Genomic DNA, 16548 nt, shown 5'->3' with positions numbered 1-16548 from the left:
CTCTCCATGCAGGTCACTTCAGAATTTTTATTTACTTTCCAGTATTCCTCAAATAGTTGCTGTTTATATTTTTTCCAGAGTTTTAGATGTAATTAGTGGAAAAAATAGGCTGCACTGAATTTACTATGACATAGTGTGACTAGAATTATCTGTACTAAATACTCATGTTAGCAAGGAAGAGACACTGCAAATCAATTACCTAAGATTCAAACTTTAAACCTAGATAAAGAAGAGAAAATTAAATCCGAAGCAGGAAGAAAGAAGAAATCATAACAATAATCATAAACTAAAAATAGAGAACAGAAAAACGATAGAGAAAATCAGACTAAAAACTGATTATTTGGAAAGATCCATAATAACTATTAACTACTAGTTAGACTGATAAAGAAATGTGAGGAAAAGGACATAAATCACCAACTTCAGGAATGAAAAACTAGCTATCACTACAGATCTAACAGACATTAAAAGGGAAATTTTTTTAAATATGAAATAAATTTAATAACATATAGAACAAAAAATTCTTTGGGAAATACAAAAATGTTTACTCAAGAAAAAGTAGATAGCTAAGATAGCACAGTAAATTTTACAGAGTAGAATTTGTAGTTACAAACTTTCCTACAAAGAAATTCTCAGACACAGATGCCTCAATAGGCAAATCTGCCAAACATGTAAGAAAGGAACAAAATCAATTCAACACAGATACTTATTGAAAAGAGATTAGGGGAGAATATTTTTCAACTCATTTTATGAAGCCACAAATATCCTGATACAAAAATCAGACAAAGCTATTACAATGAAAGAAAACTAATGACCAATATCCATCATGAACATAGAAGTAAAAATTATTAACTGCATATTAGCAAATCAGATTCAGCAATATTTAAAAAGGATAATACCATATGACAAAGTGGGATTGGTCAGAGGAATGTAAAATTGATTCAGCATTTAACAATCAATCGATGGTTTTTACCATATTACAGGTCATAAAAGAAAAACCATATAATCACACAATAGACACAGAAAAAAATTTTACAAATTTAAATTTCCATTCGTGACAAAAACAATTGTAAATAAGAATAGAAACGTCTTCAACCTGATAAAAAACTTTTCCAAAAAGCAACGGCTAATATCATACTTAGCCATGTAAAACAATGTTTTCACCCTGAAATTTGAAACAAAGAAAAGATGAACACTCTCAACTTCCATTCAGTGCTTTATTGGAGGTTCTAGCAAGTGTGAATAAGGCACACAAAAAATTAAAAACTAATAAAATTTAAAGAGTATACAGGCTTGAGAGGAAGAAATAAAGCTGTCTATATACAGAAAACATGAATATCTACATTAAAAGGAAAATTTGGAAAAATTAAAAGGATAAATGTATAATGAACATTTGTTGAGTACCTATTAGATGCTCAGCACTATTCCAGGAGATCTATATATGTCACTTCATTGATTGACACAGAAATCTTATGTTTTCTCCTCTGGTTGAAATAAAATCTAGGTAGGTTTTATATGCCTGTTACATAACGTTGTTGGCTTGAATAACAAAACTGATGTGCATGAAGAAAACGATAAAGTAATTCACAATTATTTGTAGGATCTACGCATTCTCCATAGAAACGTGAGGTTAACATCGTCATACTAATGTGAAAGATGAGAAAACTGTGACTCCAATAAGCTACCTGTGTTCTCAGCAAGATATAAAATTGGGTTCATTGTGTGGGGAATAGGGAGCACCTTCATCATCGCTGCTGTATGGGGTTCTTCATATCAGCATCATCTGAGTTTTACAAGTGGGTGATGAAGAGACTTTTAATCATTTTTGAAATTTGGGTTAAGTCATTTATAATTAAATATTAATGACAGCACTTTTTTTTATTAGTTTTGAAGTTCTTTTTTTGCCTCCTTTTCAAAGCACACAGTAGACCTTTTTTTTAAATTAATTACTTTACGTTGGTAGATTGCTCAATTTTATTTTAACCGAGTGTCTCTATTTCCACTGATTGTAAGAGAGATGGTTAAGAAGCGAAGAAAAAGTAAGAGATGGGAGAGGAGTTAAATAACCACAGACACTTAATCAGATCAAAATGGAGTGGGTCTATCCCTGCTCTTAAAAATATTTTTATAAAGGAAATAAAACAGGAAATGCTTTCACTATTTTGACTGATTCAGAAATCATAATAAACAAAAACCATGCTTTTTTCTTTAAATAAGCTAAGCTGTAAGCCCATTAATACTCCAAATACAATGAATCACTAAATATATGGATATGTATAGGTACAGAATGTTCATTTCCAGAATACTGGCTTACTTATATGTACTTGAATAAAGCGTCTCACTACAATATTCTTACACTTAAAGCAAAGTCCTTTATCCAAAACTGACTTTCTTTTTCCAAATGTGCAACCTTTATAACTTGAAATAGTATTTAGCAGAGAGAGACATACAGGATCTTTTATTCCATCAAGATTTTGATATTTAAGAAGTTTGCGAATCTTCATTTTCTTTACCGAAAACAAACAACAAAGAAAGTAAAAGTGATTTTAAAAACCCTATGGGTAATATGAGACAGATTTCTCAACTTAAGGTTGGTAATTTTGGAACATGTTTATTATTCTTAAATCTCATTTGTCATTTTTATCTGTGTTTATTAAGCATCTATACCCATGATGAGTAATTACCCCAACCTTAGCAACCATCCTGATGACAAACTGTGAGTGATATTTTAGACCTTTTCACGTTTCTTATGTAAATGAGACAGAAGCCTTGAAAGACAAGTTGCCTATCCCGTCACACCAAGAGCACATATAAATAGATGTTCTGAGTTGGCCCTGTTTCCTGGGAAGGGCAAACTTGACTTTTATTAATCTGCTGTTTTTAAGGATCTTTCAGAATGTCTGTCATTTTTGGTCATAACAATATTTCCGCACCTTCTAAATTAAGATGAACTGATAGTACTGGCATCAACAGTGATGGTGTGACTTAAGGAGATAAATTTTTTTAAATGTTGAAATGATAAGATAGAATCTTGCATTACCAAATATAAAAGAACCGTGACCTTATATTTTTAAAATGGCAACTCAATAATAAGGGAAAGTAATCAGCAATTCACAGTCAAAGATAAGTGAACCTCAGAAGCTGACTATTTAAAATTGATTTAAAGCAATCTGAGTCTATAACCAAAATTAAGAGAGATTCATTTTCCAGATTTGCTTTGTCACTAAGAAGGGTTTCTTGCAACCTAATACATAAGTTATTGTACTGATTCTTTCTCTTATCCTATTATTCATGTCACAGTCTCTTAAAATTATTGTTTCTTTCTCCTCTGGTTGAAAAATGATCACCCATAAACATCAGTTGGTAAAACATTAGGAAATCCAGTGGTAATTCTGAAATTTAATTTCCAGTTTTGTACAATGGAGTGATGTAAATGATTAATGCTTTTGTGTTTTTCCTTCCGCAACCCTATAATCAGGTTAATTAAGACACTGCTAGTGCTAATTGAGGAACTATCACTCATTTCTTCAAATTCCCCTAACTTAGGTCTCTATTACTTTGTTAGTAAGGACATTAGAACCTGGAATCATATCTCAGACTAGTTGTGGCATTTGGAAAAGGATGTTTCTTCAAAATTAAAGTATAATTGTTTAAAATTTCTTCAACATTTATAATTCTGCTACAATTCAGAGATAAGACATTTAAGTGTGTGTGACTGCACGTGTATGTGTAGCTATTCCTATGTTTATTATTAGAGTCCAATTGCGATGGAGGCCAGACAATAAGAGGAGGTTCCCAATGTAATATGTTTTTTTTTTCTTTTTATATCTTCCTTTTGTAGTCACATTGGGAAAGTTTTCAGATTCATAAGGACCTCTGGTTTATAAAGAGTAAGTGATAGTGGAAACAATCTTTTCTCTCCACACCTTCAGGGTTTTCTAGAGTGCTAGTGAGTTAAGAATTTCCTGCTAGCACCATTTACAATAGCCTGGACATGGAAGCAACCTCAATGCCCATCAACAGATGAATGGATAAAGAAGATGTGGCACATATACACAATGGAATACTGCTCAGCCATAAAAAGGGATGAAATTGAGCTATATGTAATGAGGTGGATAGACCTAGAGACTGTCACACAGAGCAAAGTAAGCCAGAAAGAGAAAAACAAATACCGTATAACTCATATATATGGAATCTAAAAAAGATGGTACTGATGAACCCAGTGACAGGTTAAGAATAAAGATGCAGATGCAGAGAATGGACTGGAGGACATGGGGTTGGAGGGGGGGGAGCGAAAGGGAAGCTGGGATGAAGTGAGAGAGTAGCATAGACATATATACCCTACCAACTGTAAAATAGAAAGTTAGTGGGAAGTTGCTGTATAACAAAGGGAGATCAACTCGGTAATGGGTGCTGCCTTAGAGCGCCAGCACAGGGAGGGTGGGAGGGAGTCATGGGAGAGAGGGGATATGGGGATATATGTATAAATACAGCTGATTCACTTTGGTGTACCTCAAAAAACCGGTACAAGAGTGTAAAGCAATTATATTCCAATAAAGAGCTTAAAAAAAAAAAAAAAGAAAAAAGAATGTCCTGCTAAATGCAGACAGAGAGCCTCTTGTCCTACCTGTATTGTTCTCCTATATCCCTTCCATCCATCCTACCACAGAAGATCACCAAAGATAGTGACCAGAATGCTGCAATCGTTGATCTGGGTCTCAACCAAATAGATGCATGTCAGAGATGAATTTCTTTGAAAGTTTATTTGTTTCACAAAGTAAATATTTGGACCATCTATTATTGGTTAAAAAGTCTGATTTCTTCTAATTTCTTTCAAAATACATTTATCACTTTGTTTTTCCTATTTTTAGTGAGATTTTTTATTCCTAAGTAGATCTTACTCTTCATTTTGTCTAGTAGACAGGAAATAAGAATCAGGAAGCTAATCTGGTGTTTCGTGTGGTGATCTGTCCCACAGTTCTTACAAACGTCTTGAAGTTTATGCTCTAACATCCTTCATTAACGTGCTTAGGTTTGGCAAAATACAGAAAGTGGCAGGTTTTTTAATGGCAAGTGTGCCACTAACATCACTCTTTTTCAAATGTGGAAATTTTACCCCAGATGCTTCAAAAGTTCATAAACACCTGAGTGATTGGAAATAGCTGTGTATATCTGAAAAGTGTTTCATTAATACAAGGCAAACACACACACATCGTGGAGTAACCATGTGACAAGCCGGACAATCTCAGGGAAACTTGTATAAATGAAAGACCTCTGAATTTTCCCTCTGGACTTGAGTCAATTTTTGCTGCCTCTCTCTAGGACATAAAAAGTGGGGAGGAAAATCAAGGATTTCTTATTCTTAAGATCCAATTCCCAGCACTGTCCTTGTGTGGAATAGGTCTTTGATCAGATTGAATATTCCTGTGTACTGATTTATGAGAATCTCAGCTTGCCCTTCTTCCTGAGGTGTTAGCTCAGCCCACTCAGGATCTTTTCCAATTCACAGATATTTTTAGCCCTCTGTCAAGGACTCTTACTACAAATTGTTAAATGTTGAGGCAAGTTAAAAATATACAAGTACATATTTGCAAATTACCCACTTAAAATGGAACATTCAAATTTAAACAGTTTTTTTCTCTTGCACTCTTTCTAGTTAGTGTTTTTTTTTTAAGCTTTTTATTGGAATATAATTGCTTTACACTCTTGTACCAGCTTTTGAGGTACACCAAAGTGAATCAGCTGTATTTATACATATATCCCCATATCCCCTCCCTCCTGCGTCTCCCTCCCACCCTCCCTGTCCTGACCCTCTAAGGTATCACCCATCAGTGGTTTATTTGTTTGTTTGTTTATTTGTTTGTTTTTTCTGGGTCACTTTACTTTTACCAACTCCCAACTGTGCTCCTTATATCTTTGTTCTCTGTATTTCCTCGTCTCTCAACTACACACACACATACACACACACACACACACACACACACACACACACACACACACGCAATCTCCTTATTTCCTGGGGAAAAAAATAGGTGTTTAGGAATTTTCTTATGTATCCCCTGTTTCATTTCACCACTAACTACAAATTGAAATCCAATCATTAGTCAAATAATTTCATTCACTGACTTGCTTGTGTCATCTGAGTTTTGTTTTATATACTTTAAGTGGACTGCCTCCTCATTTTCAGCATTTTCAATTTTTTTATTTAGTTTTTGTGAGCTGATCAGCACATTGTGCCTAGAACAGTGACTGAAATAAAACATAGCACAGCTTCAATGAATGGCATCCTATCTTTCTTCCTACCCTTTTCTCTTCTTTTCTTATCTTTGATGCGCAGTTCCTCAATTCTTGATCATTTCATCCTAAGTTCTGCTCAGTTCTTTTTTCTTTTCTTACTTTGAAGTCATAAACTCTCTAACTGATACACTTTCCCTCCACACACACACACACACACACACACACTGGGAGTCAGTGTAGCTCCGTAAGGGAGACCACAGTTAAAAATAAATAAAATTAATCATGTGAAACTACCAGCTCATAAAGTCATACAAATGTTACAACCATAATATATAAGTTCATATGTTATATATAGATTTATAATATTGCAAAATCTAAAATTTTACTATAATATTGATTTTCTGGGTCAAATAACTTCTTTTTCTCTCCCTTCTTGCTTCTCCCCCCCTTTCCTCTCCTCTCCTCTCCTCTTCTTTTCTTCCTCTTCCTCTTTTCCTTCTCCTTCTTCCTCTTCCTCTTCTTATTCCTCCTCCTCCTTTACTTTCTTCTCCTTGTGTATTTTATACCTTTTTGAGGTTGAAGAATGACTTATTTTATGCCTTCCTGTGGGTTATAGCAAGCTTCTAGATATAAAATTATCAGCTCATCCAAGTTTACAGCTTCTTTCTTTTTCTTCATATGAAAAATGTCTGGCCTTTCTGAAGTGGTTCACATCCCCACAGATGCTTGCAGGGCTGGATCCTTTTTTATAGTGATGTTCTCTTGCCACCACAAATGGATTACTCAGCCTGTTCTTGGCACCTGTGCCTCACTCTGCCCACCTGTGTCCATCCATCTTGGTTACAGGGTGCTCTGTCCAGTCCGCGTTTTCTTTATTATGCATCATTTGCCTTTCATTATAAGTAATAATGTTATTCAGAATGCTTTTGTTCCTCAGTGAAGGGTGAGTCAGTAAAGTCAGTTGTTTTCTTAGGACATTTGCTTCATTCATAATCTGGCAGTATATTGTTGGACCTTCTTTCTACCTGGCGATTGAATGAGAGCACTCATTCTGATGAATTTTCACTGTTCTGGGTGTAGCTCCTACTTTTTCTGCAGCTGTTTGTTTTTCCTTTCAGTTTCTTGTGCCCACCATGCCTTGCTTATCTAGATAGAGAAAATGCATGTCTATTGTGGCAGAGGCTGAGAGGGTTCACCAATATCCACATCCTCTCCTGACTTTCCCGTCTCCTCTTGCAGTTAGGTAGAGGCCCCAGATCACTTCCATTCAATGGAATATGAGTGGAGGTAACATGTGGCCATGTGGCTTGAAGCAAAGAGATAGACAAGATAGAGACATTGAGAAACTACTCCACAAAGAGCTGCCCAGGAGCAGCTAACCATGCCAGACTCAGCTTGAGTGAAATGTAAGCTTTTATTTTGTTAAACCATTGGGTTATGAGAATTGTTATAGTGGCTACTGTTAATAATCTTGATGAGATACCTCTAAGTTATTAAAAAACATAACTAGTAGAAGAAACAGTAAAGAACTATATTTGTAAGCACTTCTATTATATGTTAAAACTGTAGTAAAATATTTTTCCTGTTTTATTTGTTCATCTTTTGTATTACAGCTACTTTTTTGGAACACTTCAAACTATTTTATTCTATTTATTATTATGATTCAGTGGACTTTCAAAATTTACTTTGCATTAAATAACTGTAATTATGATTCGCTTGGCTACTCAAATTGCTACTACTTGATCAATGGATGCCCCTTTTAAGTTTTGTCCTTTGTACTTCATTGAGAAATACCATCAAACATTGCCTCAAATGATCTTATTATCTGGCAACAATAAGAAATTACTGGTCTGTTTGATTTTCCTTGGGCCAGGGATATATAATTTGCCATTCACTAAGGAACAGATTTCTTTTAATGGAGAAGGATGTGAGGATTCTGAGCTGTCAGGATGTGTATCAGATTGCTTCTGGTGTGTACTAGAGCTGAGAGGAGTGTCATCAGGTTTTAAATTTGTTGTTCTAATAAAATAAAAAAACAACTTTTCCTAGAGCATACCTAAATGATTGTTATGCCTTATCCAAACTGTAATCCACTTCCTTTTCTCCTGTGAGTCATATATTTACCCCACAGTCATTTTGTAGTCACTCTACTGGTAGACTAATTTATTGTAATAGTCTGAGTAATTTAAAAGTAGCTAAGTGTCATCACATACTAAGTCTCATGCTTCTTAAGAATTTCCTTTCAAAAGTCGGCAAACCTCCTACTCCAGAGAGTTCCTTGTAAAGAAGAAATAGTTGATCAAAGACTTTCTATAGTCATTATTCTGATCAAAAGAGTCTTAAGAAAATGATTCAGTATGTATAGGGAAATAGATTGATATGGTGTAAGTATAGGCATTATTTTCTGAATCCACGATTAGGACCAACAGCCTGATAAGCACATTTGTATATATTTGGAAATGTAAATACATTAAAAAAATCTTACCAAGTGGTATACATTAATCACAATCCATTATTTAATTAAAAAGCTAATTTTACTGGAAAGAATACATAAAGTAGAAACTCCGGGAAGCTCTAACATTTCTTAATGTTTATACAACAGAGAAGAAAAAAGAGAGCTGGAAAAAATTTCTAACTTATTTAGCATTTTGATAGTGAATTAAAAATAGTAGTAGAAAATAAGATAAATCTAAAGTAATAAAGATAATTAAATATCGAATGCTTAATGGATTTTTGCTCTATTAAGGGAAGAGGAATGGTGCGAATGCTTGAAAGCACAACATGGAAGCAAAAAGTAACTATTTGGAGGGGATTCAAATAGAACACAAATATTTTCAAATATTTCAAAAATGATGAATATCCATTACTGATAGTTTTACTAATGAACTTATATACAGTGATTAAAATTGTGCCTCAGGGAAGTAGATTACTGTACATTGTAAGGGAAGTATCAAATGTCTAAGATTATGATAAAAAGGCAAGTGGTCATACTTATGTTTTTTTGCTTTTGTTTTTGTTTTTTTAAGGAATAGATAGAGAATTTTGAGGGTAATGTATGGATGAAATAAAACAAAAATTGCTCACAAATAAAAGAATCCTGTAAGCTTCAAAAAGTATAATCAGTATGAAGCATTTTTAAAATGTCTATCTGGCATTGGGTGGGTGGGAGATGAGGGACAAATAAAATAAACAAGCCAAAAAATTGTATTTTAAACACTAGGCAAAATTATCACATGTATGGACTCAATTTTTTTATTGAAGTATAGTTAATTTACAATGTTTTAGTTTCAACTGTACAGCAAAATTACTCAGTTATACATATTTCTATATCTTTCAGATTCTTTTCCATTATAGATCATTACAAGATATTGAGCATAGTTGCCTATGCTACACGGTAGGTCCTTGTTGATATGGTATCTCCATATCTAGAAGAAGCAATCCCCTCTTCTCCTTGGCAGTTATCCAAGACACGGGTAGACTCCAGAAACAACATTAGTCATTTCTTACCCAAACTTCCTCACCCCTGAGTGATTGTCAATAAATCAAAAGTCTTATGGGAATTCTAATTCCTTACATTCAGACCCCAGAAGATTCTTCTATTAAAAACCAAACAAAACAAACAAACAAAAAAAACAAAAAAAAACCTTTCATCTATAAAATCAATGAGCAAACATGACCTAACAGGTCTAGTTCAGAGCTATACTTGATATTATACATGCATACCAAAATGCAATCATGTTGACAATTAATTCAAATATAGTAGATATTGCTGTAAGTAAATCTTATTCCCTTCATGATGGCAACATTTCACATACTATTTTGCCCCTGGAGTCATATAGAAACTCTTTTCGAAATCATAATGTTAAAAGTCTGTAGATACATTACAATTTAAGGCCGTAAGTCTCAAAATGATTTACAAGTTAATTAAATAAATCCTGGTAACACTAACAAAATAATATGAGGGGAATCCACACAAGGTCATCTTACATAAGCCAATTTTTTCTCCTTAAGATTATTTAAACCATGTTTAAAACTTATATGTGTATTTCCAAAATATAAATTATTTATCTTTGGGAAGTAAATCTAGGTCAGATCACAACCTACCACTCACTCCATTTGCTATGCAACTTTAGATTTTGTTATAACATTCTATCTTAAAGGGATTTTTTAACAACAGCTTTTCAAAATCATTTTCTGTACACATTAGTTTTTTAAATGACGTTAAAGAACATTGAAAATGTACACTATATGAATCTAAAAAAAATTAACGTGGAAATAAAGTGAGTTGATTTTCCACCACTGAATCAGGAACACAAAATTCCTATCGGAAAACTATTTCCCTCAAATTCTTAGGAGATATATTTCTTTTCCAAAATGTAACATAGATGGATAGATTCGCTTTAATGAGGACACAATTTCAGTTGAACCTTATGAAAAAAAATTTTTAAGGTGATACTTGTCTCTTCTTTCTACTGCATGACCCACTCATGACCCCGGCTCCTAAGAGGCCAGTGTTTCTGCATCTGCTTCTGACTGTTCAGTCTGGAACTCTCTGCTGCAGTTTAGTACCTGATTCTATACACACACCAATACAACTCTCTCAACTAATCCCCCTGCAGGCTGATCTGGGCAGATATTAAAAAATGAATTTCCTCTTTCTGACTTACTTTGCTACCATATATTAATGCATATATGTGAAATATAGAAAAATAGTACAGATGAACCTATTTCCAAGACAGGAATAGAGACACAGAGTAGAGAATGGATGTGTGGACATGGAGGCGGTGGGGGGGGGGGGGGGGCAAGGGGCGTAGGGGAGGGGGGAATGAATTGAGAGATTAGGTTTGACATAAATACACTACCATGTGTAAAATAGATAGCTAGTGAGAACCTGTGGTATAGCATAGGGAGCTCAGCTCATTGCTCTGTGATGACCTAGAAGTGTGGGGGCGGGGGGGGGATGGGAGGGAGGTCCAAGAGGGAGGGGGTATATGTATACTTATAGCTGATTCTCTTCATTGTACAGCAGAAACTAACACAACATTCTAAAGCAACTATACTCCAATAAAAAATAAATTAAAAAAATGAATTTCCTTGTGCTTCTATGAATGTAGTGCTTTATGGTTTTTAACAGTGCTTTCAAATCCATTATTCTACTTCATCTTCATGATAGTTACTCTTGAGTTAAGAACACTAGGAGTGGTATCTGTATTTCACAGATTAGAAACTGAGTCTCTAAAAATTAATGTTCAAGTCCATTTGATTAGGTTAACAAAGTTTGTGCAGCTAGAAATAAAACACAGTTATCCCTCTGTCCTAATTAAGAGAGCTTTTCACATGATGTATAACTATGAATACTTAAAAGGCTCAACTCTACAAGTGGCTTAAGAATAACTTGTAAAAAGCGAATCTCTTTTTGTGGAAGCTCATTGATTTTCCCATTGATTCAAATAAATAAATATCCATTCATTGAAAACCTACTTCATTATAGGCTCTCTGCTTATTTGTTCAGAATCCAAAGACGCATAAAAAAGTTTCTTCCTTTGAGGAACCCACAGTTTGGTGGGAGAGATACATGTGTAATATAGTGGGAGAGTTTTATGAGGACACTAGGTAAACAGTGCTTTAAGAGCATAAGAGACAGACCAACTCTAAGAGGAGGTATCGTTAGATCAAGCTTCACCAAAATTTGTATTATGTCCTGAAAAATAAGTAGGAGTTTGGGAGGCAGAGAAGAATAAAGACATTTCATATATTAAAACAGAATTTTAAAGGCAGGAGTTGAAAGTGTTTGCTGTGCTCATGTAACAGTACGTTTGGGATAATCTCCATGTAAGTGGAAGATAAAAGGAAAGGGGGAAAAAATACCTGGCAACAGTTTTTGAAACCGTATTTGTCATGTTAGAGCATTCGAGTAGAACATCACTTAGGGAAAGTTTTTGAAGAAGACATGGATTCGCACATTTCCTATGTGTTAGAATAGACACCTGTGGGGCAGAGTGGATGAATGGCTGGATCAGCCAGAGTGGATGAAGGAAAACCAAGCGCTGGGGAAGATGGAGGAGAATGTTCTCTGCGGGAGCCTGTTCTGGGGTGTTAACACTGGGCTTCCATTCTGTGTTTCTGCTTGTGATTCATGGCTTCCACTTTCAAAAGGTTTTCATACAGATGCTTTTTTTTTTTTTTTTTCAGTGTAATTAATTTCTTAAGGGCAGCAGCATACACTCCCCAGAATGTAGTACTTTGGCATGTGGATTATTACAAACAGAAGACAATCAGGACCCAGCAGACCCAGGAAGAGCTTTTTGCCCACCACTCCCCTCCTTACCTGCCTAAAAGAATTTAGATATGGGCACTATGCCAGGAAGAGTGCTATTACTAAAAGTAACTTTGTTTGTATGTTTGTTTGTCTTTTTAGATTTTTTTTTAACAAGGTGAGGTCTAATTTTTATTTAAATTATTGATGGTTAGGATATTTTGACCATGTCCTGTATTTATGTCTCTTAAATTTCTTTAGCTTCTTTTTTATGATACAATACTTTTAGTGCCCTTTGTGGCCATGCCTATAAATCTATTTCAAACTGCTTGAGACCCATTAATAACTGCTTTCATATTCTAAATCATACTCATGCCAAAACATGATTTAAGGTACTTATGACTTTTTCCAATAGTACGTTATTTTTTTTTTAATTTTTATTTTATATTGGAGTATTGTTGACTAGCAATGTTGTGTTAGTTTCAGGTGTACAACAGAGTGATTCAGTTATGCATGTACATGTATCTATTCTTTTTCAAATTCTTTTCCCAATTAGGTTATTACAGAGTATTAAACAGTGTTCCCTGTGCTATACAATAAATCCTTGTTGGTTATCTATTTTAAATATAGCAGTGAGTACACGTCAATCCCAAACTTTTCAAAAGTAACTTTTTATATTTAAATGTTTGACATGGGAAACATTTGTTTACCAAACGTCTCCTCTTCTCAGCTTCCTGTGAACTGACTTCCTCCTCTCTGGTACTCTAGATCAGATCTACCCCTTTCTCCTTAGCTCAGGATGGTATATATGCTTCAGTTACCCAACCACCAGGAAGTCTCATGTCTCATATTTTTATAGGGCTCTCATCTGTACAAAATTAATTTTTTCCTGTTAATCTGTCTTCTGTCAATTCAATTTTTAGACAAGGGAAAGAATCTAAAAAGGAAGAAGAAAAATGTTTTTAGCCCTTACAATTTCTTCCCAATGTTTTCTATTATTTTTCTACCTAGAAATGTTTTTACCCAGGTTCTCGTCTCAGCCTTTTGGAATCAGTACTTTAATATCAATACTATATTACTGGCTTTAGTGATGATTTTAAGCAAGCAAATACTGTAAATGAAGACCGTTTAGACCTTACTATGGAAACATTTCTCCCACCAGGGAAATGATTTTCTTGATTCCATAAAAGAGCCGTATGGAAGAATGGTGCAGTCAGACTGCTTGATGCGGAACCTTCTTCCTAGCTGTACATCTAGGGAAAGTTCCTTCCTTAACCTCTCCATGCCTCATCTTGCTCATCTTAAAAATGAAGTTACCAGTTTCTCTCATATAGAGTTGTGAGGATTCAATGAATAAAAGAAAAAACTGTGTTTTTTCCTACTCACAACACTTCTGATGCCAAACGTGTGGGTTTTCCACACCAAGCAATTTTTCAGTTCTCTGTGGACACCAACTGGGTGTCCTACAATACAGTTCAATTCTAACACTGTCTACCTGGAGTTAACTTAGACCCCATAGGTTAAGAGCTCGGTCCCATGAGACTGCCTCCTCCCAACCTCAAATCCCAGGTTACAATGACTGGAAATTGGGGCTTCCCGTGATCTCTTCTATGCGTTTGATAATTTGCTAGAAGGGCTCACAGAACCTAGGAAGACAGTTTACTTACTAGAATACTGGTTTATTACAAAAATACAACTAAGAAACAGCCAAATGGAAGAGATGCACTGAGCAAAGTAAGGGGAAGAGGCACGAAGCTTTTATGCCCTCTCTGGGCAGCAACCTGTCAGCAGTGTTTCCCACCCCAAAAGCTCTCAGAACACTTTCAGCCAGGGTTTTTTTTATGAAAGCTTCATTACTTAGATGTGATTGATTATCAACTCTGTCTCCAGCACCTTTCCCCTTCCTGAGGCTGGGGCTGGGACTGAGGGCTTTAACTCTCTAATGATGTGGTTGGTTCCCCTGGCAACCAGCCACCCATTCTTAAGGACTTTCCAAAAGTCATGTAATTTAACATCAATTCAGGTGTCGTTGAAAGGGCCTGTTATGAATAACAGAAGATGCCCCTTTCACCCTTATCTCTCTGCAGCTGGTTCAGGAACATGGGACAAAACCCATATATTATAACAAAAGATATTCCTTTAGCTTTTTATCACTTAGGAAATGATAAGTATTTTAGGAACTCTGGCCAGGAACTGGGATGAAGACCAAAACATATATTTCTTATTATAACCCTGAACATTAAAGAGATTTAGAGCTCAGGCAGATTGTATGTGTTTAAAAAATGTAAATTACAACCGCCGCCCCCTCACCATCATCATCATCATCAACATCTTGCAGGAAAAAGACTCGTTTCAAAAGAGAGTTCAGAGGACAGGCATTTAGGACAGAAAAAAAAGATACATATTCCATAAAATTTCTTACTCATCTTGCAAGAGAACTTGCAAAGTGCAGAAGCCTGAACTTAATGAAATAGTCATTCCACGTGTTAGGTAATCCTTTGGCCAGTATATTAGTTACAAAATATGTTTTACAGTGTATATTAGTTGCTCAGTCTGTAACCACACTGAGCAGTCTTTATTCTTCTTGTGACAAATGTTTGCTATGTTTTTCTCACAGAAAAATGTATATTTAAAAATATTTGATGTTTGGGGATTCATAAATTTTTCTTCTGAATATTTACATTGTGGTAGAGCCAGTGTTCTCGTTTGATATCAGTGGGAATAGTTCATTAATAGAATAAGTGTATGTTCCACAGTTGCCATTTTCCTTGACTTTTCGACACGTCTGCCATATCTCCACCAGTCTTTTGTTTTCTTTGTGCTTCCTTTCTCTATGCCAGTTCCTACTTCATCTTTTGACCCTCTGTCCTTTCTCTGTATGTTCTTCCCATTAGAGACTTCAGTCACTCTATGGCTTCAATTTAAATCTCTTATTTGTAAGATTCCTAAATATCCATCTGCAGCCATGACCTCTGTCTCTCCCAAACTCTAATTTTATCTCTAATTATCTACTTGAGTGATCTGCAGTGACCTCAATATCAGCATATCTAAACAGAAACTCATCATATTTCTCCACAAACTTCCAAATTCTTTTGTTGGTATTCTTTCTGATTAAAACACTTTAATACAATTTTTAAAGGTTACTTTCCATTTACAGTTATTACAAAATATTCACTGTGTTCCCCGTGTTCTATAATCCATCCTTAAGGCTATCTTACACCCAACAGTTTGTACCTCCCATCCTTCCCACCCATATATTGGCCTCCTTCCCCCCACTGGTAATCGATAATCGCTAGTTTGTTCCCTATATCTGTGAGTCTGCTTCTTTTTTGTTATATTCACTACTTTGTTGTATTTTTTAAATTCCACATACATATTTATTGGTATCTTAATACTCTGAATCCTATATATTCAAAACTGTGAGGGATGATGTGGTATCCTGTCCATGAGAAGGGCTCTGAATTTAAATACACCAAGACTTGCTCTGGCTCCATCTTTGGTAGCTTTGTGACCTTCGGTGGCCTAACTTCACTAAGCCTTAGTAACTTTCCTGGTAAAAGGAATTTTCTATGAGAATTAAGTTAAGATGCTTAGCTCAGTGTCTGGCAAAATCAAGACCTCAGTGAATTTTAGCTACCATTCTTAATGCTGTTCATACAGGAAGCTTCTGCATCATAGTTATACACAAATATCTTTGGGTCTAATAAAGCTTCATACATTCATCCATCATTTATGTCACGTTGACAATAATTCTTAATACATGTGTCAATCATGACCTCTTTAGGTCTGCCTTTGTCTTCCTGGGCCTCTGCAGTTTCATCTTTAAGACACCACATAGGCAGAACATACAGAATCAGGCCCACTTTGTTCCTGAAGGTGATTGAACCAGGAAGTTCATTTGCTACCTCACCACATCCTGAGCTTGCAACATCCTACAAATGCCATCTCTTAAATCTCTGGTCGCCTTTGCTGTGGTCGTACTCTGAGCATGAGCCCCAGTTTTCCCACTCTCACGTGTCCAGTCTGCTCCCCCTTCCTGCTGCTCCTGCTGGCTGACC

This window comes from Hippopotamus amphibius, chromosome 11, assembly GCF_030028045.1.
Source record: "Hippopotamus amphibius kiboko isolate mHipAmp2 chromosome 11, mHipAmp2.hap2, whole genome shotgun sequence".
Taxonomy (NCBI): domain Eukaryota; kingdom Metazoa; phylum Chordata; class Mammalia; order Artiodactyla; family Hippopotamidae; genus Hippopotamus; species Hippopotamus amphibius.
Note: the sequence above shows the minus strand (reverse complement) of the source record.